Genomic DNA, 12,901 nt, shown 5'->3' with positions numbered 1-12,901 from the left:
TATTAAATTTGTATTGACCTTTTGCTATGCATCTGGCATCATAATACAGTCATAGTTCTTTCATTCATGGACCCTACAGTCTGCTGAATATAGACACGGGTGATAGACAATTAAAAAGTTTACAAAAACACGATTATGATTTGTGATAAGAGCACTGTTGTAGGCTGAATAAAGGCCCTCAAAGATGTCTATGTCCTAATCCTCAGAACCCGTGAGGTTAACACCCCATGTGTTACCTTTCATGGCCAATGGCACTTTGCAATCGGGATTAGTTAAGCCTCTCTAACGGGGAGATTATCCTGGATTATCTGCAGGAGCCCAATGTCATCACCAGGGTCCTTATAAGAGGGAGACAGGAGGGTTAGACTCAGAGAAGGTGATGTAATGATGGACACATAAACAGAGACTAGAGGATGCTCTGCTGCTGGCTTTGATGATCAAAGTGGCCACGGGCCAAGGAAGGCAAGTGGCCTCTAGAAACTAGAAAAAGGAAGAACACAGATTCTTCCCTGGAATCCCTAGAAGGAACACAACACCTTACTTCTGGGAATGCTGACCCCTAGAATTGTAAGAGGACACGTTTGTATTGTTTAATCACTAAGCTTGTAATTGATGGGAGTAGCAACAGGAAACTAACACAAGCTTCAAAGGAAAAAGGTGGATACATGAAAGGATAATGTGAGGAACCTTCCTAAGATTAGGGGGTCAGCAAAGACCTTGTGAAAAACTCATATTTTGCTTAAGAGCGCATGGAAAAGAAAGAACCAGCCTTAGAAAAAGAGGAGGGGTGTTGACGGCTGCATTCAGGAACACAAAGCCAGAAAAAACCTTAAACTAGATAGGTCTGTCTGTTCTAACAACTGAAAGGAGACTAATGGGGCAGGATACAGGAGAGTGGCATCAGATGAGGTCGCTGGTCCTTAGTGATCCACACCTACTACCAGGAGTTCCAGTCTTCCTCCTTCTTGGCTTTCTAAGTCCTTCCCACCTTCTCTTCCAGCTCCATCTGCATCCTTACCTCAAAGCCTTCCATGATCTCAGCAGCTTTATTCATCTCCCTCTTTCATCCAAACTATGCTTCCTCTTTGCAAATAAGGTCTTTGGACCTATGAGTACCCACCCTCCCCCCCAGATTTATCCTTGGGGAAGGTATCTTCAAATTTTTCAAGGATGTTTTAGTTTTAAAGATAAGCATTAAAATAGAATAAGCTTGGGCTATCCTTTAGAAGCACCTGCTTGAGTTTTATTTTAAGATTTCAGAGCCGTCGCTGGGTCACTTGAAGGCTAAATGATGTCCAGGCAAGTCATAGAAGCAAAGGTTTTGAAGAAGCTCGAGCAGAAGAGTGGAGGGAAATGAAATGATCAGAGGGCACACAGCATGTAAGATTGAGCAGCAGAAAGCAGCACCCTGCTGGCCTTATAAGCAGGTTTGTTCTGTGGATTCTTTCCTTCTACGTTGCTGTTGTTGAGTCGCTAAGTTGATTGCAGCAAGCCAGGCTCCCTTGTCCCTCATTATCTCCTAGAGTTTGCTTAAATTCATGTCCACTGAGTCGGTAACACCATCTAACTATTTCACCCCCCCTCTCTCCCTTCTCTTTCTGCCCTCAATGTTTCCCAGCATCAGGGTCTTTTCCAATGAGTCAGTTCTTCCCATCAGGTGGCCAAAGTATTGGAGCCTCAGCTTCAGCATCAGTCCTTCCAATGAATATTCTGGGGTGATTTCCTTAAGAATTGACTGGTTTGATCTCCTTGCAGTCTAAGGAACTCTTAAAGGTCTTCTCCAGCACCTTCTTATAACACTTCACTACTAGTAGATCTTTTTCAGTTTTGCATCCTCTATTAATTGATTAGTCTGTTATGCGTCAACGGTTAAAAGTGAGGTCACTGAAATTAAACACAGCAATGATGGCTGTGAACTCAATGCTAATGACTCAAATGATGATCTGTCATGCTTAAAATCAAAAGATTCATATTGATACTAAGTAAAATAGGAATGTGCAAATATATTTTTCCATGATTGTGTCCAATAGTACCGATCAATTTTAAGTAAAACATCGTCAATTATCACATTAAATTAATGCAGTTTTAAATACCTTTGGTTTCACACTTTTATTTATATTTAAAATTTTTGTTTTGATTTTACCAAGAGAGATATAAGTATAATAAGTTTATAATTAATTATATGTTGTACAGATTGCCTTTGCTGTACATTTCATGTAGAATAATATTATAATAAAATATAACTTGTCCACACTGGGGATCTGTGGAAAATATTTTTCTTTAAAGGGAATCCATAGCTTATTAAGTTTGAGAAACGCTGACCTGTAATATTCATATTGTACAGTTTTTGAAATACTAGTTCTTGAGTCGCTACTTCCTCTGTGTGAGTTTATACCCACTGCCTCAAAAGAAAGGAAAACTCACTCAGGGTGAATGAAGGGCATATGTACACGTTTTCCGAGAATCCACAGGTCCCATGGCAGGGCTGGGCACACAGAAGATGCCCAACAAATCCCAGGGGAATGTACTAATCATGTCTTGTTATTATCTGTTTCTGGTGCTCTGGGGCCTGCCTGATGGTGGAGGGACAGCCTCTCTCAGGGATCGTCATTCCCAGGACAGCTTGCCGTCATCATGCCTTCCACGTGTCAGGTGAATGGTCCAGCGCCCACCCCTCCCCCGCCCCTCCTCTGTCGCCGTGAGGCTCTGGACCGCTCGCCACCCGCTCTCATCGCCCCGCGGCCAGGTGCAGACACTGACGGACAGCCCCTGACCTGCCGTAAGTGTTCCTTCCTGCCGTAGAGCGCAGTGAGGGAGCTTGCCCACACTCTCCTCTTGCCCCTTCTGCCTCCTGGCCGACCCGGATGCTTCCCCGTGTGGCCCTACACGCGCTGCTCCCTCGTCCTGGGAGCTGTCACAAACTCTTCCCTGGGGGCTTCCCAGGTGGCACTAGCAGTAAAGAGCCCACCTGCGAATGCAGGAGACGGAAGAGAGGTGGGTTCAATCCCTGGGTCAGGAAGGTCTCCTGGAGTAGGATATGGTAACCCACACCTGTATTCTTGCCCAGGCAATCCCACAGACGGAGGAGGCTGGCGGGCTACAGTCTGTAGGGTTGCAAAGAGTCAGACTCGCCTGAAGCAATTTAGCATGCGTGTATTTTCTCTTGAGTGGCAATGGGCTCCTGATCTCTTGGCCTTATCATCCCTGGATTAAAAAAACCCTACATTTTAAAACAGAATACATATATAATCCCATTGTTCTATGCTCTTTATACAAAAATGTTGCAATTTCTTCAGTCACCAAGTGAAAACCTCTTATTCGCTGTATATTTGTGTGTCTCCACTGTAGAATGTGATGTCCTTCAGAGCTAGGATTGAGTGTGAATCTGGACTGAGCTGTCTGCACTTCCAGTGCAGAGTCTGTGACCACAACAGGTTATTAAAAGATTGATTTAATAATTTTATTATGATTATTATGTAATAATCACCTCGGAGGTTTACTTTACCATTCTATCCTCATAAGTGTCATGTTTTTGCTAACTCAGCTGATGAGCCCCAGTTTGACAATGACTCTTGGTCCAAAACTCCTTGCCTAAAAGTGAATTCCTGTTTCACCCCAGGTCCCTTCCTCCCTCAGGCCCCATGTGTGTCTTATTTGGATAGTCTGCTTTCAGGACTCAGCACAAGCCACACCTCCTCCTGGAAGCCCACCTTGACTTCTCCTGCCCGTCACAGCTCCCTCTTCTTTGGGCTCAAACACTCTCTGACTTATTATCTTCCCTTCATTACTCCCCACCAAGCAGTGCTTGTTTTCATAGTAGGGTTTCCTCAAGTGTTTATTAATCACCAAACTGCTCTCTTTCCTCTAACTGTTGCTGGCCAGGGCAGCTTCATTCCACCCAGGGGTAGGGCTTGAAATGATGGAACCAGAGCTGTATTAGTGGAAACAAACTGATTGCACAGGAAGTGGTTTACAGTTTTTACTTCCAACCGTTTCTCTCGTTAAAAAATCGTCCCATAGCCTTCTCTGGTCGCCGAGAAGCCACATTGATTTTTATTCACCCAGTCAGATTTCTGAATCCTCCTAGAGTTAACAGAGTTGGTTCACAGGGTATTTGTCAGAAACAAGAGCCTCTCAAGTCAAGATCTTGCTCCCCTCAGGCAATTCCATCCACGGCCCTCCAAGGCTTCGCATCAACACTAAGCTCATCACCCTAGCAACCAGGAACTTCAAACTGTCCTCTGGATTCCACTGACATCTCCTACATTTGATAGGTGAAGGGTGATGAGCCATGAGCTCTGTGATGGCAAATGGAAGATTCTTTCTCCGGAGCAGGCAGCCTGCAGCATGTGTGCCAAAGACTCTCTTGGATGAATTTCAGTATGTTCGGAGGTTGTCATGTCGAGCTCTCTGAAAATTGGACTCAGCAAAAGTTGATTATGGTACAAATCTAATCTGTCACTCTACCTAAAACCCATAGCTCTCCTTTACCATACGATTTGGTTCAGTTTTCTTTGTAATTTTTTTTAAAAATTAACTTTTGAGATCACTGTCAGTTTCACAGTGATTTGAGGCACAGTTTCAAGACATCCAGAGCCCCTGTACCCTTTACTGAGTTCCCCCTAACAGTAGCTCTGGAAGATCAGATGCTGACATCCTGCAAAAGGGGTGGGGTCCCGGGCAGAAGAAGTGTGGATGGGAATTCCGGACTCCCCAAGGCCTCCACTGACACCAGAAAGGGGTGGTTTGTCATTGCTTGATGGGCACTGACGTCCCAGATGCCCACCTGGCCTGTCTGACCCCTCCCTGGTGCAGGGTTTGGGGCACCTAGCTAGAGCCTAGCCTGGGTGAAATCTAGCTTTTGCTGGTGGGGGTGGGACCATAGTTGTTTCCTGAGGTGTCTGGCTGAACTCAGGATAAGCAGTTCAGCCAGATAAGCAGTTCAGTTTAGAGGATAAGCATTTATCATCTCAAAGTCTTGCCTTTCTAGGCTGCCCTTTTGCCGGTCCTTTGGCAAGAGAGAGCTGGCTCTTGCTGCTCCTCTTTTGTCTGCTCTGCATGGCATTTCTGGGTTGCCAGGCACTTAAGCTCCAAGTCTGGGATACGTGAAGCCAAAAACAAACAAAAAACCCCAGTGAACTCATCACTGTATCATTCCTTGGGTCCTGAGGTCCCTCCCTGGCCCGCCTTCCTTTTTTTTAATTCACTTCTCAGCATCTTATTTTTAACGTCCAGGGTTTTAGCTGTACTTAGCAGGAGAAATAGGAATAAGCATAAGGAGTCCATCATTTTGGACGTGGAAGTCCCCAGGTGTCTTTTTCTTCTTTAAACATGAATGGCCCCGATCTATCTGCTGCTCACCTCGCCAGCACTCGTCACACCTGCTTCTTGCCTGATGCTTGAACACTACCTACCTGCAAAGCAGCCCTGCTGTTGCCATTTCAGGTCTCTTCACCCACACTCTTGCTAATAAAAACAAGCACGTATGCAGCACTTATTATGTGCCAGGCACATTATATGTTATAATTATGAATTAAGGACTATTATTATAGAGATGAAGAAACTGGGGCCCAAAAAGATTAAGCAATTCACTTGTGGTCACCCAGCCAGTAAGCCACAGAGCCTGGGTTTGGATTCAGGCAGCTGGTTCTGAAGCCACTTCCCTGCCGGATTTGGCTGTCTAACTTGAACTTGAGTGGCATCAGCATCCCCTCCAGGGCTTGAAAATACAGACTGCTGGGCCAGCACCCAGAAATCGTGAGTCTAAGGTGGGGCCTTTAGAATTTGCCTTTCTAACAAGTTTCCAGCTGATTCTATTTTCTGGGAACCACACTTTGCAAACCAATCACTTTGCCACCCTCTCCTTCGCCCCAATTTGCTTGGCTAATTGCTAAGTAGACTTTTTGATTCAGCAAAGCTGAATTTTGCCTGATTTGACTTAGTCTTCCTCCTCCACCCTCAGAGGGTTTTAGCAGTCTCAGCATATCTGTCATTGTAGTTGCCACGTTATATGGAAATTATCTGTTTATGTATTTCCAAACCCCTTGAGGGCAGAGAGGTTAGTGCAGAACAAAGTATATGTTATTCATCTTTGTACAGTCATCTGGGGTGACTGTTGAAAACGGGATTCCTGAGCCCAGCCCACGAAGTTTCTAAATCAGTAGATCAGGGCAGGACCCAAGAAGCTGCCCTTTAAGTAAACAACTTGCATGATTCTGATGTGGTTGCAGAGGTGAGGGGGAGCGTGGGGGAGGCACTTTGAGAAACTGGCCTAGAACTTTGCATTACATTTGGCATTAAGTGCCCAATAATTATTTCTTAACTGTATGTTACTGAGCTGAACTTTGGGCTGAATGGTAACCCTCACCCCAGTTTCCATGCTGGCAGTTTTTGCGCTCATCCCTCCACCCCCATCCAAATCACTCCTTGCTAATCAGAACTGTCCTTTATATAGTACAGCTGATTTCAGTTAGTTAGTGAGTCAACTTGGAAACATAAACAATTTTTGTTGATGGTATCTTTTTAAAAAATAGTAAGATGTAACTTACATAGAGAAAAGGTACAAATCTTAGTTGTCAGCCCTGGGTAAGCACCCCTCAGATCACAAAGTGGAATATTTCCAGCCCCTCGCAGATGCCATCATGACTCTTTCTATTCAATACATCTCCTCCAATGGTGATTCTGAGTTCTATCACCATAGATTAGTTCTGCTTGCTCTTGAACTGTGTATAAATGAAATTACATAGAATGCACACGTTTGTACTTGGCTCTTTATGCTCCACATTCTGTATTTGAGCTTTGTTTATGTCTGTGTATGCAGCAATAGTTTGTTTCATGGCTGTGCTGTATTCCATTCTTTTTTAAAAAAAAATCATTTGTGAAATTTATTTTTAAAAACATTAAAATTTTTGTTGATGGATAGCTGATTTACAAAGTTGTGTTAGTTTCATTATACAGCAAAGACAATCAGTGATACGTATGCATATATCCACTCTTTTTTTAGATTCTTTTCTCATATAGCTCGTTACAGAGTATTGAGAAGAGTTCCCTGTGCTATACAGTAGGTCCTTATTAGCTATCAATTTATATATAGTAGTGTGTACATATCGATCCCAATCTTTCAGTTTATCCCTCTTCCCCTTTCTGCCCTGGTAACCTTAAATTTGTTTCTTGCAACTGTGATTTTATTTCTGCTTTGTAAACAAGTTCATTTGTACTATTTTTTTTTATATTCCATGTATAAGTGACCTCATGATATTTGTCTTTCTCTGTCTGACTTACTTCACTTAGTATGATGATCTCCAGGTCCACCTATGTTGTTGCAAATGGTATTATTCTGTTCTTTTTCATTGATGAGTAATATTCCCCTGCGTGTATGTGCCACATCTTTATCTATTCCTTTGTCGATGGATGTTGAGGTTGCTTCCATGTCCTGGCTACTGTAAATAGTGCTGCAATGAATACTGGCCTGCATGTATCTTTTTGAATTATGGTTTTCTCTAGATATATGCCCAGGAGTGGATTGCTGGTAGTTCTATTTTTAGTTTTTTAAGGAACCACCATACTGTTCATCATAGTGCTTTCCCAATCTACATTCCATTCTAAGAATATAAAACTAGCAGCTGTTCTTAGACTGGATTTTTCTTTTTTTGGTTGCTTCTTTTTTATTGTGATAAAATATGCATGTGTGCACGCTAAGTTGCTTCAGCTGTGTCCAATTCTTTGCCACCTTATGGACCCTAGTCCACCAGACTCCTCTGTCCATGGGATTCTCCAGGCAAGAATACTGGAGTGGGTTGCCATGCTCTCCTCCAGGGGATCTTCCTAACCTGGGGAAACCTGCGTCTCCTGTGGCTTCTGCATTGCAGGCAGATTCTATACTGCTGAGCCACTGCGGAACTCAGATAAAATATATAAAACTTAAAATTTGCCATTTTAGCTTTTTTTAATTGAACATTTCAGTGGCATTAAGTGCATTCACAATGTTGTATAACCATTACCAGTCTCAATCTCCGAAATTTTTTCATCTTCTCAAACAAAAACGCTGTACCCATTGAATAATAACTCCCCATTACCCTTCCCCCAGCTCCTAACAACCCCCATTCTACTTTCTGTTTCTATGAATTTGACTACTCCAGGTATCTCATATAAGTAAAATCACATAATATCTATCTTTTGTGACTGGCTTATATATTAATACACACACACACACACACACACACACACACACACACATGCACACACACGTGCACACGTGCGCACACACACACATGCACGCACGCACACACACACACACATTCCCTGGTGGCTCAGTGCTGCCAATGCAGGATACACAGACTTGATCCCTGGGTCAGGAAGATCCCCTGGAAAAGGAGATGGCACGCCACTCCAGTAGTCTCGCCTGGGAAATCCCGTGGATGGAGGAGCCTGGTGGGCTAAAGTCCATGGGGTTGCAGAGTCAGACACAACTTAATGACTAAACAACAGCAACAACATATATATGTGTGTGTGTGTGTGTGTGTGTGTGTGTATGTGTGTATACATATGTATGTGTGTGTGTATACACATTATGTATACATACACATATTATGTATATACACACACATATACACACCACATAAATCACATTTTGTTTATCTTTCAATTGTGGATGGACACTTGCCTTGTTCTTACCTTTTGGCTGCTGAGATTCCTTTTTTTTTAGTTTCAGGGTATCCATGGCGTATCATTACTGCCCCAGGAAAGTGCACACATGCAGATTCCTCTGGCCATGTGATAATGAGGGTGGTCCCTGGACGATCATTGCTTGGAGAGGCTGCAGCTGGCAGGAAGTGTTAGTTGGAATCTGAGAAACAAAAGTGTGAGGATCTCCAGCCTGGGAATCGTAACAAGTGAGGCACCACTCTGCAAAAACGGAGGAGAGAGTGGAGTGAGCAGGGTGAGTGTGGATGTGGGTGAGCCTGGCAGCCAGCTGGGAAATAACTCCACGAAAGCCGGTGATCTAGTGGACATTTTCAATTTCTCTGTTACACGGCCCAGGGTTCCTTTGAAGGCTGGGTTTTTATTTTTTTATTTTTTCCATTTATTTTTATTAGTTGGAGGCTAATTACTTTACATCATTGCAGTGGTTTTTGTCATCCATTGAAATGAATTAGCCATGGATTTACAAGGCTGGGTTTTTAAAGAGCTCAGTCCAGGCTGCTTGCTGATGTTTGCTTCTATTGTCATGAATTCTACCATCTTTTATATATTAATGCTTCCCAAATCTGTCCTGTTAGCACTAACTTTTTCTTGGGCTCTAAATCCATGTTTCCACCGACTAGCTGATATATACAGCTATATGTTCAAGGATATTTCAGATTCAATATGCACTAAATCAAATTTTTAAAATCTTCTATAGTGATTAATGTCATTACCATTTACTCAGTTCCGGAAACCAGAATGCCAGGAATCATCTTCAACTCCTTCCCTCCCTAATTTCCATCTACTGATTCTACTTCTAAAATATCTCTAGACCATGTCCGTTTTCTCTTAGGTCACATTTCCATGTCTGAATTCCACCCGATGTCTCGTTTCACAGATACTTGTCCCTTCTTCCTCATTTCTGTTAGGGTTATTTTTCCAAAACAGGTTTGATCATGTTATTTGTAGCACCTCTTCTTGTCTTTAAAACTTTGAAGTCCCCCGGTCATCGCCAATAGGCTAAATTTTATGCTCCTAATATGGTTTATACGGCCCTTCTGACACGTCACTCAGTCACTCATCCAGCATCTTCTTACATTTTACACCTTTCACATTATGCTTCATTTATGCTCATCATTTTTCACATTCTCTAATATTGAACTTTGTTTTACGCCACTGTCTTCGCTTGTGCTGTTTTTCTGAAAGCAGAACATTTAGAATTCTATTCGTTGTTTTCATTCCCTCACCATTTTATTTTTTAATTTTTTGTTTGCTCTTTACAAAATTTTAAATTTTTGGCCAAGCCATGTAACATGTAGGGTTTTTTCCTGACCAAGGATGGAACCCATGCACTCCTGCGTTGGGAATATGGAGTCTTAATCATTGGACCATCAAGAAGGATCCTTATATTTTTTTTAATTTTTGAAATAAATTTTTATTGAAGTATAGTTGAGCTACAATGTTATATTAACTTCTGCTGTATAGCAAAGTGATTCAGTTATACCTAGACATATACCCACCCTTTTTAAAGATTCTTTTCCCGTACAGGTCATCACAGAGTATTGAGGAGAGTTCCCAGTGCTATACAGTAGGTTTTAATGAATTATCTATTGTATATATAGTAGTGTGTATATGTCAATCCCAATATCCCAATTTATCCCTCATGCCCTTCCTTCCTGGTAACCATGTTTGTTTTCTACATCTGTGACTCTATTTCTGTTTTGTAAATAAGTTCATTTGTCCTCTATTCATTTTGGAAGAATCAGGCTGCCTGCCAATCTCCTCATCTTTGGTGGTGGTTGTTCTTGTTGGAGGCTGTAGAACTTGTGCAGAGTCTATAGTGAAGTCTTCTGAGGCTTTGGACACTCCATTATACAGTCTCGAGTCCCCACAAAGTGCCCCCATCAGAGCCCAGTCTTAATGTCCCCTGATATGACCCAGCACACACTTCCTTGGGTCCTTGGTGGAGATGGTTAAAGGAATCTATCTGAATCTACCTTGTATAGCCTAACATTCTGATGTTTGGCATATGAGCCTCATTCATCAAATTGAGATGTTATCTTCTGTGCAGGAGTTCATGACATTACATGAATAGATACCTGTGAAAACCTTTTGTAAGCTGTGACTATTATATTAGTCATTATTAATATATACTTCATTCTTTTACTCTTTCCTTTTTATATTTCTCTTCTTCCTCTTTTTTCTCTCTTCATTTGTTCTGTATCTTTTCTTTTCTCTTCCTATATTTCTTATAAATATTTTCTTCCTTCCCTTGTGATTGACAGTCACAGTCATATGTAATTTTAGCCCCTCTGGGTACCCTGGTAGATTTTTGACCCCCACCCTTGCACAAAGTAGTGCCAAGCCATCCCACAGCCTTGAAAAAAAATCTTATATTGCCGCCATTTACTTATACATTTCTTCAGGGCATTATCAACTCTTCTTGGCCTGGGGAAGAGTTTGCCAAGGTACACCATCTCTTTGTCGTTGGAGTTTTAAAAAAGACTTTCCATGTAACATTGTCAACTGATTAACCTTTAGGCCTGGGAAAAAATGGGAATATCAAAGCAGTAATATTTTGAGCTGCTTTCCACTGAAGGGCACATCAATCTCAGAAATGTCTTTGACTTCTGTTTGGTTACTGCACCAACAATTGAGTATAACTTTATGAGTTAGAGGGAGATAATGGGTTCTGGGGGTAATAAAGCTGTCAGGAGGAGGGAGACTTTCATCTAACTTCATAAAAAATGTGAAAGCATTGGGTGGCGGCACAAGGACGTTGAGGAGATGGCAACATCTGGAGAATCTAAAGACCCAAACAGTCTCATAACTTATGGCCCCGAGAGAAATGCGCTGGGCCAGGAGCCTGCAAACCTGGGTTCTCTTCTCATCCCTATCACGGACTTCCAGAGTGACCTTGGGCAAGTTGCCTGATCATTTTTTTTTTTTTTTTTGCTTCTAGTATTCATACTCTAGGCAAGGATAATAATACTAAATAATACCACTAATATTTATCCATTTGTTACTCAAAGAGAGTTTTTATTTCTATGTTCTCTCTCTTTTGATAGGTAAATGAGGCCCCTGCTTTGAAGCTGTTATGTAAATTCAAGGTCTTGTTCTCATCATACATGTATATTTTTATTTACAAAGAGCTTTAATCTTTTTTATTAGGAAATCATCAGATCTGGGATGCCAAGAAGTTTAATGTTCAAGCTATGCCAATTTTAAAGAGAGCCCCCCCGCCCCATTCTCTTTCAGTAGATAAATGAGGCACCCCTTATGAAGATGTTGTGTAAATTCAAGGTCTTATTTCCTCTCTCCCTCCCTCCTCCCCCTTCCTCTCCAGAGTGTGTACACACACAGTTTTCACAAAGAGCTTTAATTAATTTGTTTAGGAATTCATCAGACCCTGGGATGCCAAGAAGTTTAATTTTAAGGCCATGTCAATTTTAAAGAGGTAGTAGGTGCAGCTCAGAGAAATTGGTTTTTCCTGAATCAGAACTTTAAGATCCTTTTAATCACACCAGTTTTCTCCTGATTAATCACAGACCCATAAGAAAAAGAGAAACTTTGCAAATAAAATCAGATGACCTTGGAAGTACAACTATCTGTATTTAAGTTTGGCAAGCGGGTCATGTTCAGTGTGGAATAGCAGTAAAATATCCACAGTTGAGCTGGGTGTTACACAGTAAAATGGGGTGGGGATGGAGTTAGGGCTCAACCCACCCCCCTCCTCCTCACACAGACCTCCCAAGGCACAGTGACATCATACATCTTATTACTTGTAGCATTTGTTTTTCAATTACAGTCTACTTCTTGAAATTGTTTTCTTTTATTGCAATTGACTTTTAAGGAATGATTATTCCTGTGGTTAGAGATTCATTCATGCCACAAATATTAAGTCCTTCAAGACCTCAGTTAATATGATGACTGGGGGGGATAGAGTGGTGGACTCTATCAGACTCTGCAGATGTGCCTCCTACCTTCATTGACCTTGGGATTGAGAGGAGAGAGACTTCAGAACACTGCCGTGGAAACATCTGGTTGCAGTGGTGATAAAGTGAAGAAGAGCTTGTCCATAAGTGATTGTCCTGTAAGCGATCTTATTATAGCTCCCAGATTTCTTTCATCTTCCTTGAGGCCACTCTATTTGCCCCACCAACATCTCCCCCATGCTTCTGTGTGTGTGTTTTTAATTTTAATTAATTAATTCATTTTT

General features: G+C 42.0%; 1 pseudogene; it reads right to left on the bottom strand.

Moving 5' to 3' along the window:
- Window positions 1–1,054, bottom strand: part of LOC110149309 (AP-3 complex subunit sigma-1 pseudogene) — an 87,809-nt pseudogene extending 86,755 nt beyond the window's left edge.
- Between the last annotated feature and the right edge of the window lie 11,847 nt (window positions 1,055–12,901).

The sequence above is a fragment of the Odocoileus virginianus genome, chromosome 22, assembly GCF_023699985.2.
Source record: "Odocoileus virginianus isolate 20LAN1187 ecotype Illinois chromosome 22, Ovbor_1.2, whole genome shotgun sequence".
NCBI classification, from domain to species: Eukaryota; Metazoa; Chordata; class Mammalia; order Artiodactyla; family Cervidae; genus Odocoileus; species Odocoileus virginianus.
Note: the sequence above shows the minus strand (reverse complement) of the source record. Positions and strands in the feature narration are given on the sequence as shown.